Genomic DNA, 12,789 nt, shown 5'->3' with positions numbered 1-12,789 from the left:
AACTTTTACCTTTTCCAAATACCAGAACAAAGACCTATGGTGATCATGTTAAATTCTTATTAGGTTTTCAATTGCATTAATTTACTATTATTCTCTTTAAGTTTTGTTTTTATTCACCTATTAATGTATTATTTTTTATTTTTACATATACATAGCATCTGGAAATTATTCACATTGATTCACTTTTTCCACCTGTTGTTATGTTACAGCTGTATTCCAAAATGGAATAAATTCATTTTTGTCTTAGACATTCTACAGAGAATAACCCCTAATGATAATGTGATTGGTAAATTTATAAATAAATAAAAATCACATGTCTATAAGTATTCACAGCCCTTGCTCAATACTTTGTTGATGCACCTTTTGCAGCAAATACAGCCTCAAGTCTTTTTGAATACGATGCCACAAGCTTAGCACACCTATCTTAGAGCAGTTTCCCCCATTCCTCTTTGCAGCACCTCTCAAGCTCCATCAGATTGGATGGGAAGCGTTTGTTTTCATCCAGGATGTCTCTGTACATTGTTGCAGTCATCTTAGTCTAGTCAGGGAGGTGACCAAGAACCCGATAGTCACTCTGTCAGAGTTACAGCATTCCTCTGTGCAGAGAGGAGAACCTTCCAGAAGGACAACCAACTCTGCAGCAATCCAACAACCAGGCCTGTACATGGTAGAGTGGGCAGACGGATGCCATTTATTTGTAAAAAGTTTGCCAACGTGCACCTGAAGGACTCTCAGACCATGAGAAACAAAATTCTCTGATCCGATAAGACAAAGATTGAACTCTTTGGCGGGAATGCCATGCCTTATGTTTGGAGGAAAACAGGCACCGCTCATCAACAGGCCAATACTATCCCTACAGTGAAGCATGGTGGTGGCAGCATCATGCTGTGGGGATGTTTTTCAGCGGCAGGAACTGGGAGACTTGTCAGGACAGAGGGAAATAGGAGTGCAGCAATTTACAGAGACATCCTGGATTAAAAAAAGAATGCTTCCCATCCAACCTGATGGAGCTTGAGAGGTACTGCAAAGAGGAATGGGTGAAACTGCCCAAAGATAGGTGTGCCAAGCTTGTGGCATTGTATTCAAAAAGACTTGAGGCTGTAATTGCTGCCAAAGGTGCATCAACAAAGAATGGAACAAAGGCTGTGAATACTTATGTACATGTGATTTTTGGTATTTTTTTATTTTCTAATAAATTTGCAAAATAAAAACACATCTTGTCATTATGGTGAGACACAAATGTATGTATTCCATTTTAGATTAAGACTAACATAACAAAATGTGGAAAAAGTGATGGATGCACTATATGTATTTTAAATAAGTTTTATACAATATTTTAGATGTTGCCAGTTGCCTGTGCATGACAAGTGCTATATATATATAAATAAAGTTTGATTGAGTGAAGAAAATAAGGCATGTCAACCAAGGTAAAACAAAGATAAAACCCACTGGAATATGGGATCCATTATTAAATTAACCTAAAATATGACTTATTTTATATTTGTGGAAAATATTGGACACAACGTGTTGCCATGCTTGTGAGATGCAATGCAAGTGTAAACCACTGTGACACTATTGTTCATTTTTTTAATTTTTTTTTTTATAAATGGCTGTGACGATAATGTCAATGAGGGATTTCTAATCACTACTATGTTGGAATTCTTATTAATGTTGATACTGTTGTTGATATTAATTTTTGTTTGACTACCTTTGGATTGTTTTGTGTCATGTTTGTGTGTCCTCTCAATTGCTCTGTTGATTGCTATTCTGAATGTTGCTGGGCTGGTTTTGGAATTGGAATTGGAGTTGTATTATTATTGTATTATTGTGTATTATTTTGTTTAATTGATTAATAAAAAATAAAAATATATATTTTTCTTAAATTAAATAAAAAATGAAAAAGTTCTATATATAAATAAAAGGCCTACTGAAAGCCACTACTACCGACCACGCAGTCTGATAGTTTATATATCAATGATGAAATCTTAACATTGCAACACATGCCAATACGGCCGGGTTAACTTATAAAGTGCAATTTTAAATTTCCCGCTAAACTTCCGGTTGGAAACGTCTATGTATGATGACGTATGCGCGTGACGTCACGACGGCAACGGAAGTATTCGTACCCAATGTGTCACCATACAAACTGCTCTGTTTTCATCGAACAATTCCACAGTATTCTGGACATCTGTGTTGGTGAATCTTTTGCAATTTGTTTAATGGACAATGGAGACTGCAAGTTGTAGGTGCGATCGGTGTATTAGCGGCGGACTATAGCAACACAATCAGGAGGTTGTGTTGTGTTTGAGCTGGATAGCAGATGCACTACCGTGAGTACAGCTTTGGCTTCCAAACATTTGATCGCTTGCTCGTACGTGCTTGTCGCTACGTGCATGTCACGTACGTAACTTTGGGGAAATATATGTTTCTTGCCGACTCTGATGGCGGCCGGGGTGTCGTCGAAAGCTACAACGCCCGCCGCCGCTCTGTAGTGAGCTTCGATTGTTAAGCTTCGCCAAGCTGGAAATTATTAACCGTGTATTTACATGTTCATGGTTTAATAGTATTGTTGATCTTCTGTCTATCCTTGTAGTCAGGTTTTTTTTAAATGTTGTTTCTATCTGCATTTGAGCCCGATGCTATCACGTTAGCTCCGTAGCTAAAGTGCGTCAACGATGTATTGTCGTGGAGATAAAAGTCACTGTGAATGTCCATTTCGCGTTCTCGACTCTCATTTTCAAGAGGATATAGTATCCGAGGTGGTTTAAAATGCAAATCCGTGATCCACAATAGAAAAAGGAGAGTGTGTGGAATCCAATGAGACCTTGTACCTAAGTTACGGTCAGAGCGAAAAAAGATACACCCTGCACTGCCTCTCTAGTCCTTCACTCTAACGTTCCTCATCCACAAATCTTTCATCCTCGCTCAAATAAATGGGGTAATCGTCGCTTTCTCGGTCCGAATCTCTCTCGCTCCATTGTAAACAACGGGGAATTGTGAGGAATCCTTCCTCCTGTGACGTCACGCTACTTCCGGTACAGGCAAGGCTTTTTTTTTATCAGCGACCAAAAGTTGTGAACTTTATCGTCGTTGTTCTATACTAAATCCTTTCAGCAAAAATATGGCAATATCGCGAAATGATCAAGTATGACACATAGAATGGATCTGCTATCCCCGTTTAAATAAAAAAAATTCATTTCAGTAGGCCTTAAATAAAGTTTGACTGAGTGAAGAAAATAAGGCATGTTAACCAAGACAAAAGCCACTGGGCCAGCATTAAACCAAAGAAACTTGAAGGCATGTATGTAGCCTTCAACATTTTTCAATCTCTCAATTTGATTTTTTTGGTCAAAGGTCTACCATGACACAGAAAACGTGCCGACACATTTCTAAAAATAGAACTGGAGATAAGGAGTATGAATGTGGCCGCAAACGTATACATTGCAACATGCCACATTTTAGGTCAGATTTCAGATTATTTTTTTCTTTCTTTATCCATGACGTAAAGGCATGCGTGTGACAGTGGGGTCGTGTACAGGCTAGTTTACCCATTAGTCATCAAGAGATGACTTTTCTCATGTGCAAGGTTACCCCCTCTAATGCTGTGCTGCGTAGGAAATGTGATTACGCCGCTGTGCAAGCCGCCTTTAGCCCCGGGGAAACACGTACAGATTTGGTTTGCTGTGTCAGCTGTTTTCCACATGTAGTGCCAAGTGTAATTGTAGGCTCTGTGTTGAGTCACAGCAGGAGAATGACAAGCGCAGTTACAGTAAATGTCGCCATGTCAAATCCGCCTCGTTAATGCACCAAGATTAATCATCTCAATGTTTGATGGAGTGCACTGAACGATGCATGATTTTGCTGTCTGGCTTTGAGCTTTAGCTGCCAATTAGGTCTGTTTTTAAACTTCTACCAATTTAATAAGAATAGTCAAACCTCAGGTGAGCCACCCTTACACTTGACCAATATACCATGACAATTTTCAAGATTGAAAGATGGCGGCAGTGCAAAGGTCACTTGAATCCTTGGGGGTTCCCTAAATGTTATGAATGTTATAGGTCCCAGGCCCGAAAGGGTCTTACCCATTAAAGTCTTAAAAGTAAGTAATATAGCAATAAAAAAATTTTTTACTGTCAATGCTTAAATTTGTAGATCAACTTTAAGTCTATTTGTTGATAAAAGGGTTTTTTATGTTTTTTTTTGCTTTTTTGTTCTTATGCCCTTTTTGTCAAAATTGTCAAAAAATATTTACAGTAAAATACACACTATGCAAAATGTTCCCCAAAAAAACTTTTGATGTGAAGTAATTGGAGCCTGAAATAGGTAAAGACTTCACAACAACATTGATTTGTATTCATAATAATTGTTTGAGCATTGACCGTTTTTAAATTGGAAAAAAAAAACACATTTTTATAATAATAATAGATTAGATTTATATAGCTCTTTTCTAGACACTCAAAGCGCTTCACAGAGAAGTGAGAACCCATCATTCATTTTTACAACTCATTCATTCATCATTCATTCACCGGTGTGAGCGGCACCGGGGGCAAGGGTGAATGTCCTGCCCAAGGACACAACGGCAGCGATTTTTTGGATGGTAAGAGGCAGAGAGCGATCCTGCAACCCTCAGGTTTCTGGCACGGCCGCTCTACCCACTACGCCATACCACCCCAACCTTTAGACCAGGGGTGACCAACGTGGTGCCGCGGGCACCAGGTAGCCCGTAAGGACCAGATGAGTCGCCCGCGGGCCTGTTCTAAAAAAAAAATTTTTTTTTAAATTAAAAAAAAAATAAAAACTTTTTTTTTTTTTTAAACTAAATCTACATAGAAAAAACACAAGATACACTTTCAATCAGTGCATCAACCCAAACAACCTCCCCCATGCACACTCATCCACACCCACTCACACAAAAGGGGTTATTTCTTTCTGCTACCAATATTCTGGTTCCCACAACATAGACAACACATCTGCAAGGGACACAGTCCCTGAAGCACACATGATTGTATAGGCTGCTGTTCCACTAACATTTTCATTAATTACTATTTTTTATGCAATTATTTTGATATTGTTTTACTTTCTTTTTTATCCAACAAAATGTTTTTTTATTTATTTATCTTTTTTTATTTTATTTTTTAAAAAAGGGCCTTATCTTCAACAGACCAGGTTGTCAATGAAATTAGATTTGTTTAAAGGGTTTTTTAAACCAGGTCCAGTCCAGATAATGTCCAAGTCGGACTCAGCAACACACACCTTCATTCATGTACACAGAAAAAAATTAGGGAACACAACAGATTGCATATAATTTATAAACAAAATTACATTTTCAAAATAAGCATTTATGTAGAGTCCAGATTATGTCCAGGTCACTCAAATTAGGGAACACAACAACAGATATCATATAATCTATAAACATAATTATACTTTCAAAATAAGCCTTTGAGGACTTCTCATCTTTTTTTTTAATGTTTTTTGGCATCATTATCGTTTTCAACCATGTAACTTTCTAAAGTTAGAAAATACTGAATAAATGTTTTAAAGAAAGTAATACTAAGTGAATATCTGTTTTTGGCCTTAAAAATAAACATTTTACCGAGTACTATAATTAAATTGACTAAATCATGATTGTCAATGAACTCTCCTAAAATAACAGAAACCACATTAAGCTTCATAAACAAACCAATCCTAACACATTTTTTCAACTTCCACCCAAAACAAAGACACAATATGACAATACCAAAACAAATGCAGGGTGGATTCAGGTTCCTGACAACAAAATCGGCAATCATCTGACTTTGTCATATTCCATAATTTTAACATTTTCCCTGTGGGTAAGAAGTTATAAATAATTTTAATTTGAAAATAACGATTTTGCACATCGATAGTGGTTTTATAGATTAGTTTGAATATGGCATCCCATGGCAACGGGCAGTCAAAAAAGTCCTCCCATTTTCCATTTGTGTTGTATGAGGCAGCCTTCAAAGATTTCTTTATTGAATAAAAATTATATATTTTTCTATTTATTTTAGTTCCTTTTTGCCAACTAGAATTTCTTATTAGAGGTTTACAAAATAATAATTTAGTAGTTCCATAATTAATTATTTGTTTCCATCTTTTCCCAATTACTCCAGTTAGTTGATAAAATGAAAAGCTTGAGCAAGCATCACCATACATAGCTCTAAATTCATCATACTTCATAATTTTACCATTCTCATTGATAATATAATTGACAAAAATGATTCCTCTTTCAAACATATTTTTCCAAAAGAAAGGCTTTCCATCTATTACAATATTAGAGTTCATCCATATTAACTGCTGCAAAATATCGTCTCTTTTTTCTGGCACATAAAATTGAAAACACCAGTATGAGTGGATTGTTTCCTTTATGAACCCCGCCATGTTTCCCAGCAGACTCTCTGGGAGGGGATCACTTGTAAAAAAGGATGCAATTTCTTTTGATACAGTACATGTTTTTTGTCCAACAGGACATTTGTGTACCACTCAATGTTTAAATACATCTTTGGAACAATTGATGCTTTTAAAGACAGACACATAGCTTCAAGGTTGAGAAGTTTCAGGCCCCCATATTCATACTCTTTGTACAAAACCTTTCTTTTAATATTTTCTGGTTTGCCGTTCCAGACAAAATCGAAGACCCTCCGCTCATAAATCTTAAAAAAGTTTTGTGATGGATCTGGTAATGACAAAAACAAATAAATCAATTGAGGAATAATTAACGAGTTGGCAATAGAAATGTTACCATACAAGGTTAGGGATTTCCCTTTCCATAATTGCATAATTTTGTCCAGCTTTCTTAGTAGATTATCATAATTTACTGAGCCTAGATCTTCCAGATTTTCTGGGACAACAACACCAAGTATGTTAACTGGTCCATCTGTCCACAAAACAGGCACTTTGCATTCCATTCGAAAGGACGTTCTCTTTAGATTTCCGATCCTTAACATTTTACATTTATCATAATTAAGCTTAAGGCCAGATTGCTGTGAAAATATGTCCAAAAGATTAAGAAGGTTCCGCAAACAATGAGGAAAAATCTTATCTTTGTGAATCAGCCTTTTCTGACATGAACTTCGTCAAGAACAAACACAGAACACGCCTCACTGATGCACATCTGCAAGACTCACTCAGAGTTGCAGTGTCAAGTTACACACCAGAGTACAACACACTAGTTAACAGCATGCAATGCCAGGCTTCCCACTAACTGACAAAGAAACAGATAACAGATTTGGTGTCCAGTTCAAAGTGTGACATGATTTAAAAATTTGAGAGTTTACTTTTGTATTTTACATGAGTTATTATTTGTACAAACATGGTGCAAAGTAATTCATGATTTGTTAAAAAATGTTAGTGGCTAGCTAGTTAAAATGGGATATTGTGATTTCACAAGACTGTCTTAGAAGTGATCATTTGAAAATGTTCAATTTGAAAAATGTGCACTTAGAGAAAATATAAAAATAAAGTGTTGCATATTGATATTTATCTGTTTCTATATATATTTATTGTGAGAAATCATTAAGATGATCAGTGTTTCCACAAAGATAAATATCATTAATTATTAATAATAACAGTGTTAAAGGTAAATTGAGCAAATTGGCTACTTCTGGCAATTTATTTAAGTGTGTATCTAACTGGTAGCCCTTCGCATTAATCAGTACCCAAGAAGTAGCCCTTGGTTTCAAAAAGGTTGGTGACCCCTGCTTTAGACCCTTGAGGGTCGCACTCAAAAAAGTGTTAAAAGTGGGTCATATATTTAGATTTATTATTTTTTACTTTGAATGCTAAATCTGTAGATTAATTTAAGATATATCCATTGATATTAAGTTTTTGTTGTTTTTTATATTTTTATATATCTTGTCGTGTACCCTTTTTGTCAAAGAAACCCCTTTTTTCTATGGCATAAACAAAAGTTATGCAATATTTTCCCTCCAAAAACTCAAATGTCAAATATTTTAAACGTATAGGTCCCAGGACCCAAAAGGGTCTCAGCCAATAAAGTCTTAAAAATAAGTAATTTTTTTGTTTGTTTTTTACTTTCAATGCTTAAATCTCTAATTCAACTTTAGATCTATCCGTTAATATAAAATGTTTTTATTTATTTTTTTAACTCCCCATAACATCCATCCATCCATCCATTTTCTACCGCTTGTCCCTTTCGGGGTCGCGGGGAGTGCTGGTGCCTATCTCAGCTGCATTTGAGCACACTATGCAAAATTTTCCAAAAGAAAATTCAAAAGTAAAACATTTGATGTGAGGGAGCTGGAGCCTTGAATAGGTCAATAATTCGCAATGACATTGATTTTGATTCATAATAATTGTTTGAGCATTGACTGTTTTTAAATTGAAAAAAAAATTACATTATAAATCTTTGGACCCTTGAGGGTCGCACTCAAAAAAGTGTTAAAAGTGGGTCATATATTTAGATATTTTTTTTAACTTTGAATGCTTAAATCTGTAGATCAACTTCAGATATATGCACGTTTGGGAACTGAGGAGACCAATTTTTGAAGCTTTTCAGATGGAATTATTTCCCATTCTTACTTGATGTACAGCTTAAGTTGTTCAACAGTCCGGGGGTCTCCGTTGTGGTATTTTAGGCTTCATAATGCGCCACACATTTTCAATGGTACACAGGTCTGGACTACAGGCAGGCCAGTCCAGTACCCACACTCTTTTACTATGAAGCCACACTGTTGTAACACGTGGCTTGGCATTGTCTTGCTGAAATAAGCAGGGGCGTCCATTATAACGTTGCTTGGCTGGCAACATATGTTGCTCTAAAACCTGTATGTACCTTTCAGCATTAATGGTGCCTTCTCAGATGTGTAAGTTACCCATGCCTTGGGCACTAATACACCCCCATACCATCACAGTTGCTGGCTTTTGAACTTTGCGCCTAGAACAATCCGGATGTTTTTTTTTCTTCTTTGGTCCGGAGGACACGACGTCCAGTTTCCAAAAACAATGAGCCCAGCGAAGCCGGCAGCGTTTCTGGGTGTTGTTGATAAATGGCTTTGGCTTGACATAGTAGAGTTTTAACTTGCACTTACAGATGTAGCGAGAAACTGTAGTTACTGACAGTGGTTTTCTGAAGTGTTCCTGAGCCCATGTGGTGATATCCTTTACACACTGATGTCGCTTTATGATGCAGTACCTCCAGAGGGATCGAAGGTCCGTAATATCATCGCGCTCCCCTCACCTCCCAGGGGGTAATCAAGAGTGATGGGTCAAATGCAGAGAATAATTTCACCACACCTGGTGTGTGTGTGAAAATCATTGGCACTTTAACTATAACTTACGTGCAGTGATTTCTCCGGATTCTCTGAAACTTTTGATGATATAACGGACCGTAGATGGTGAAATCCCTAAATTCCTTGCAATAGTTCGTTGAGAAATGTTGTTCTTAAACTGTTGGACAATTTGCTCACGCATTTGTTCACAAAGTGGTGACCCTCGCCCCATCCTTGAATGTGAATGACTGAGCATTTCATGGAAGCTGCTTTTATACCCAATCATGGCACTCACTTGTTCCCAATTAGCCTGCTCACCTGTAGAATGTTCCAAATAAGTGTTTGATGAGCATTCCTCAACTTTCTCAGTCTTTTTTGCCGCTTGTGCCAGATTTTTTGAAACATGTTGCAGACCTCAAATTCCAAATGAGCTAATATTTGCAAAAAAATAAAGTTTACCAGTTCGAACGTTAAGTATCTTTTTCAGTCTTTTTTGTCACTTATGCCAGCTTTTTTGAAACATGTTGCAGGCATCAAATTCCAAATGAGCTAATATTCGCAAAAACTAAAGTTTTCCAGTTCGAACGTTAAGTATCTTGTCTTTGCAGTGTATTCAATTGAGTATAGGTTGAAAAGGATTTGCAAATCATTGTGTTCTGTTTTTATTTACGATTTACACAACATGTCAAATTCACTGGTTTTGGGTTTTGTAGATGCATCTGTATATTTTGACATATTCTGAATCTTTTCCTCAAATAATTTGTCTGATAATGATTTAAACTTCAATTCTTTAATAATTGCATATTCATGCCTGGGGTGTCGCACATCCACTGCAGTATGCGGAATTGGTGTAGTATTATCAATTTGATCTTTTTTATACATCTCTAATTAGCCATCCAAGACTCTTAATTATTTTATTTTATTTTATTTTTCTTGGCAATTAAGAAGTATTTGAGCATATCCCGCTACTACCCTCTTCTATCTCGATCCAGTCACAAATCTGAATATGCCGCCACCGCCACGCTTGACAGGCGCGGCCGCCCAAAGGTGCTGTCCTCTCTGCTAAATTCTCAGGCTAGACCCGCCTTACGGTGCTTCCAATTGGTTTATATTGCTTGGTGCCTTTCGTGGTTGATTAAATTCAGGCTCAAGGCACTGATTAGATTGGTCAGCTCGGTCACCCACGGCAGGCACATCCTCAGTCACCTCACTGGACCAGTCACCACCCATCACAGACACGACCACGCTGGCTCCGTTCAACTGCAGAGGCAGCCCTGCCGCAAGGTGAGGGTTGTCCGGGGGCCAGGGATGGTTAGCTATAGCTGACAGAATGTCTGAGCATCGCAGGAATGAGTCCTCCGCAGGCCCCTCCTCGTCCATCGTGAGTCCCACCTCGTGTGAGTCAGACACAGTGGCCTGGTTGCGCACAACGTGGCAGTCACCCACCCTCAGTCTATATGAGGTGCGCCGCAACTGACTACCTGCAAACTTCGGTATGTTACACCAATTACCGTTCACAAAGGTCACCAGATAGCGATCCCTCGCCCTGGACTTGTTGCAATTGTCATACAGGTACACCAAATCCCTGGGCCGAAGGTCCGGAGACAAGGCCACACGACCAGACGGGGCCTTAGACCTCATGCTATGGAGACGGTTCGCAACACGCTGTGCATGCTGCTGCAAGATGAGCTCAAGATCATCGACGGTAAGCTGCCTGTGGGAGAACTAGTCACGTTGGAACAACATCTCCCTCGCCGATTAGCCGCGAGCCCTAACAAGGGCGTTCAATCGCGCCGTAGCTACGTAGAGCATGAGGGGCGGGACAGCATCACAGTTGGGTTCCAAATGAAAGATTTCCACCTGCAGGTCCTGGACCGCCCTCTTGTCCATCGGGTTCTTGTTCACGTTCTTTGTGCTTCAATCAAGATCACAAGCCGGTGTTGCGCCAGCAGATCATCCACGGACAAGGCTGCAAACCGCGGAGGCTGGGTCGGTTCTGACCACAGCAAATGGGCCGTCCAGGGGACACAGGCCCACGCAGAGGCGCAGTAAGGCTTACCTGAGGGTATCCTGGCACTCATCCTCAATCAGAGCAGAGAGCGTGAAAGACGTGACACACACCCTAACCACGAGGATGAATTACCTGTTGCGTCTCATCATGTCAGCTGCGAAGGCAGTCCCGACAGCCTCTGGTGGGACGCCAGTGGACTGTGTGCCCACAAAGGTGGGGGCCGTATGCAACGCCACACATGGACGACAGCCCTCTGTGACACGGGAGATGTCACTGTCCATGTCCAACGCGAAAAAGTAGAGCTTTACCACCGTGCTCAACTGGCCCGCCGTGGGGTGGTCCAGCTTGACATGAAGGGACGTAAGCAAGCCGTCAAGCAAAGCTCTGAGCACAATAATACACTCATGCGTGGGGGCCATCGGGGTATGTCGGCGGACCACCAGAAGGCCATCCTCGCCAAGTGTGGCGACATTCAGGTAGAGCTTGACGACACGGACAGTTGTAAGCTTCTTCGACAGCAGCGTCCCCTGTCACAGGTGGACGCCCGTGCGGCACTCGGCCTGCAACACCAACCAAGCCGACCTACTGGTGAAAGATAGCTTCTGGGCACCCGACACAACGTCGTAGGCGTTGATGTTGCGCACGGCCGAGTCCGCCGTGCTGTGAATGAACACACACTCGGCAGGTCGGGTTGTCACACTCTGGGGCATTGCGACTAGCGAAGTCGGAGGGAAGGATGGATGCACCAGCCATGTGCCTGACATGCACCTGGTAGCGGCTAGCCGTCGATAGGAAAGACGTCACACGGGGGCTCGCTGAGAACTCGCCTCTACATACGCCTTGAGGGTGGACTGCATGATGTAGGGGGCGAAGTGTTTCCCTGCAGCCGCTATCGACGAAGCCTCCACCTCGCAGGGTAGCCAGGAATTTTGGGCTTTACGTATCCTGCTAGTCTGACTGTGTCTCCATATGTGATGTAAAGGGTCGCACCCAATCCGGGTTCACAGACAGCACCATCGGTGACCACCCACAATTGGTCAGCTTGCCGTGGCAGTGATATTGCCTGTCGACGATAAAGCCTCCTGAGCGCGGCAGAAGGCACATGCCAACTCGTCTGTTAATTTGAAAATCAAATTTTTTTTTGACACCCCTACTGGTCATCAATCATAAACCATTAATAACATAAAACAAAGAGGGGGGTGGCTGGCTGGCTAAACTTTGATCGACCTTAAAACAAATCTATAACTGGGAAACAAAAACAGCACAACTATTTCAAATGCACAAACGATTGAGAGTATTTCGACAGTTTTGCAAGGGCTGGGGGTCCAACTTCTCACAGGTTGTGCGTATCTGTCGTTGTCCATGAGGGTAATTGATCTATAACTTGCTTTTAAAATAAGTCAAGCAGATATTCAAGTATTTATTTTTATTTTAAGGAAAAATAGATATTAAAGCTTAAACGATATGAAATTGCATGCAGTGCATGTATTTTTTTTCTGTCAAAAATAGAAAGAATGAATACATTTAGTA

This window comes from Entelurus aequoreus, linkage group LG07 (genome assembly GCF_033978785.1).
Source record: "Entelurus aequoreus isolate RoL-2023_Sb linkage group LG07, RoL_Eaeq_v1.1, whole genome shotgun sequence".
Classification (NCBI taxonomy): domain Eukaryota; kingdom Metazoa; phylum Chordata; class Actinopteri; order Syngnathiformes; family Syngnathidae; genus Entelurus; species Entelurus aequoreus.
The sequence above is the reverse complement of the archived record's forward strand: the minus strand, read 5'-3'. Positions refer to the sequence as shown.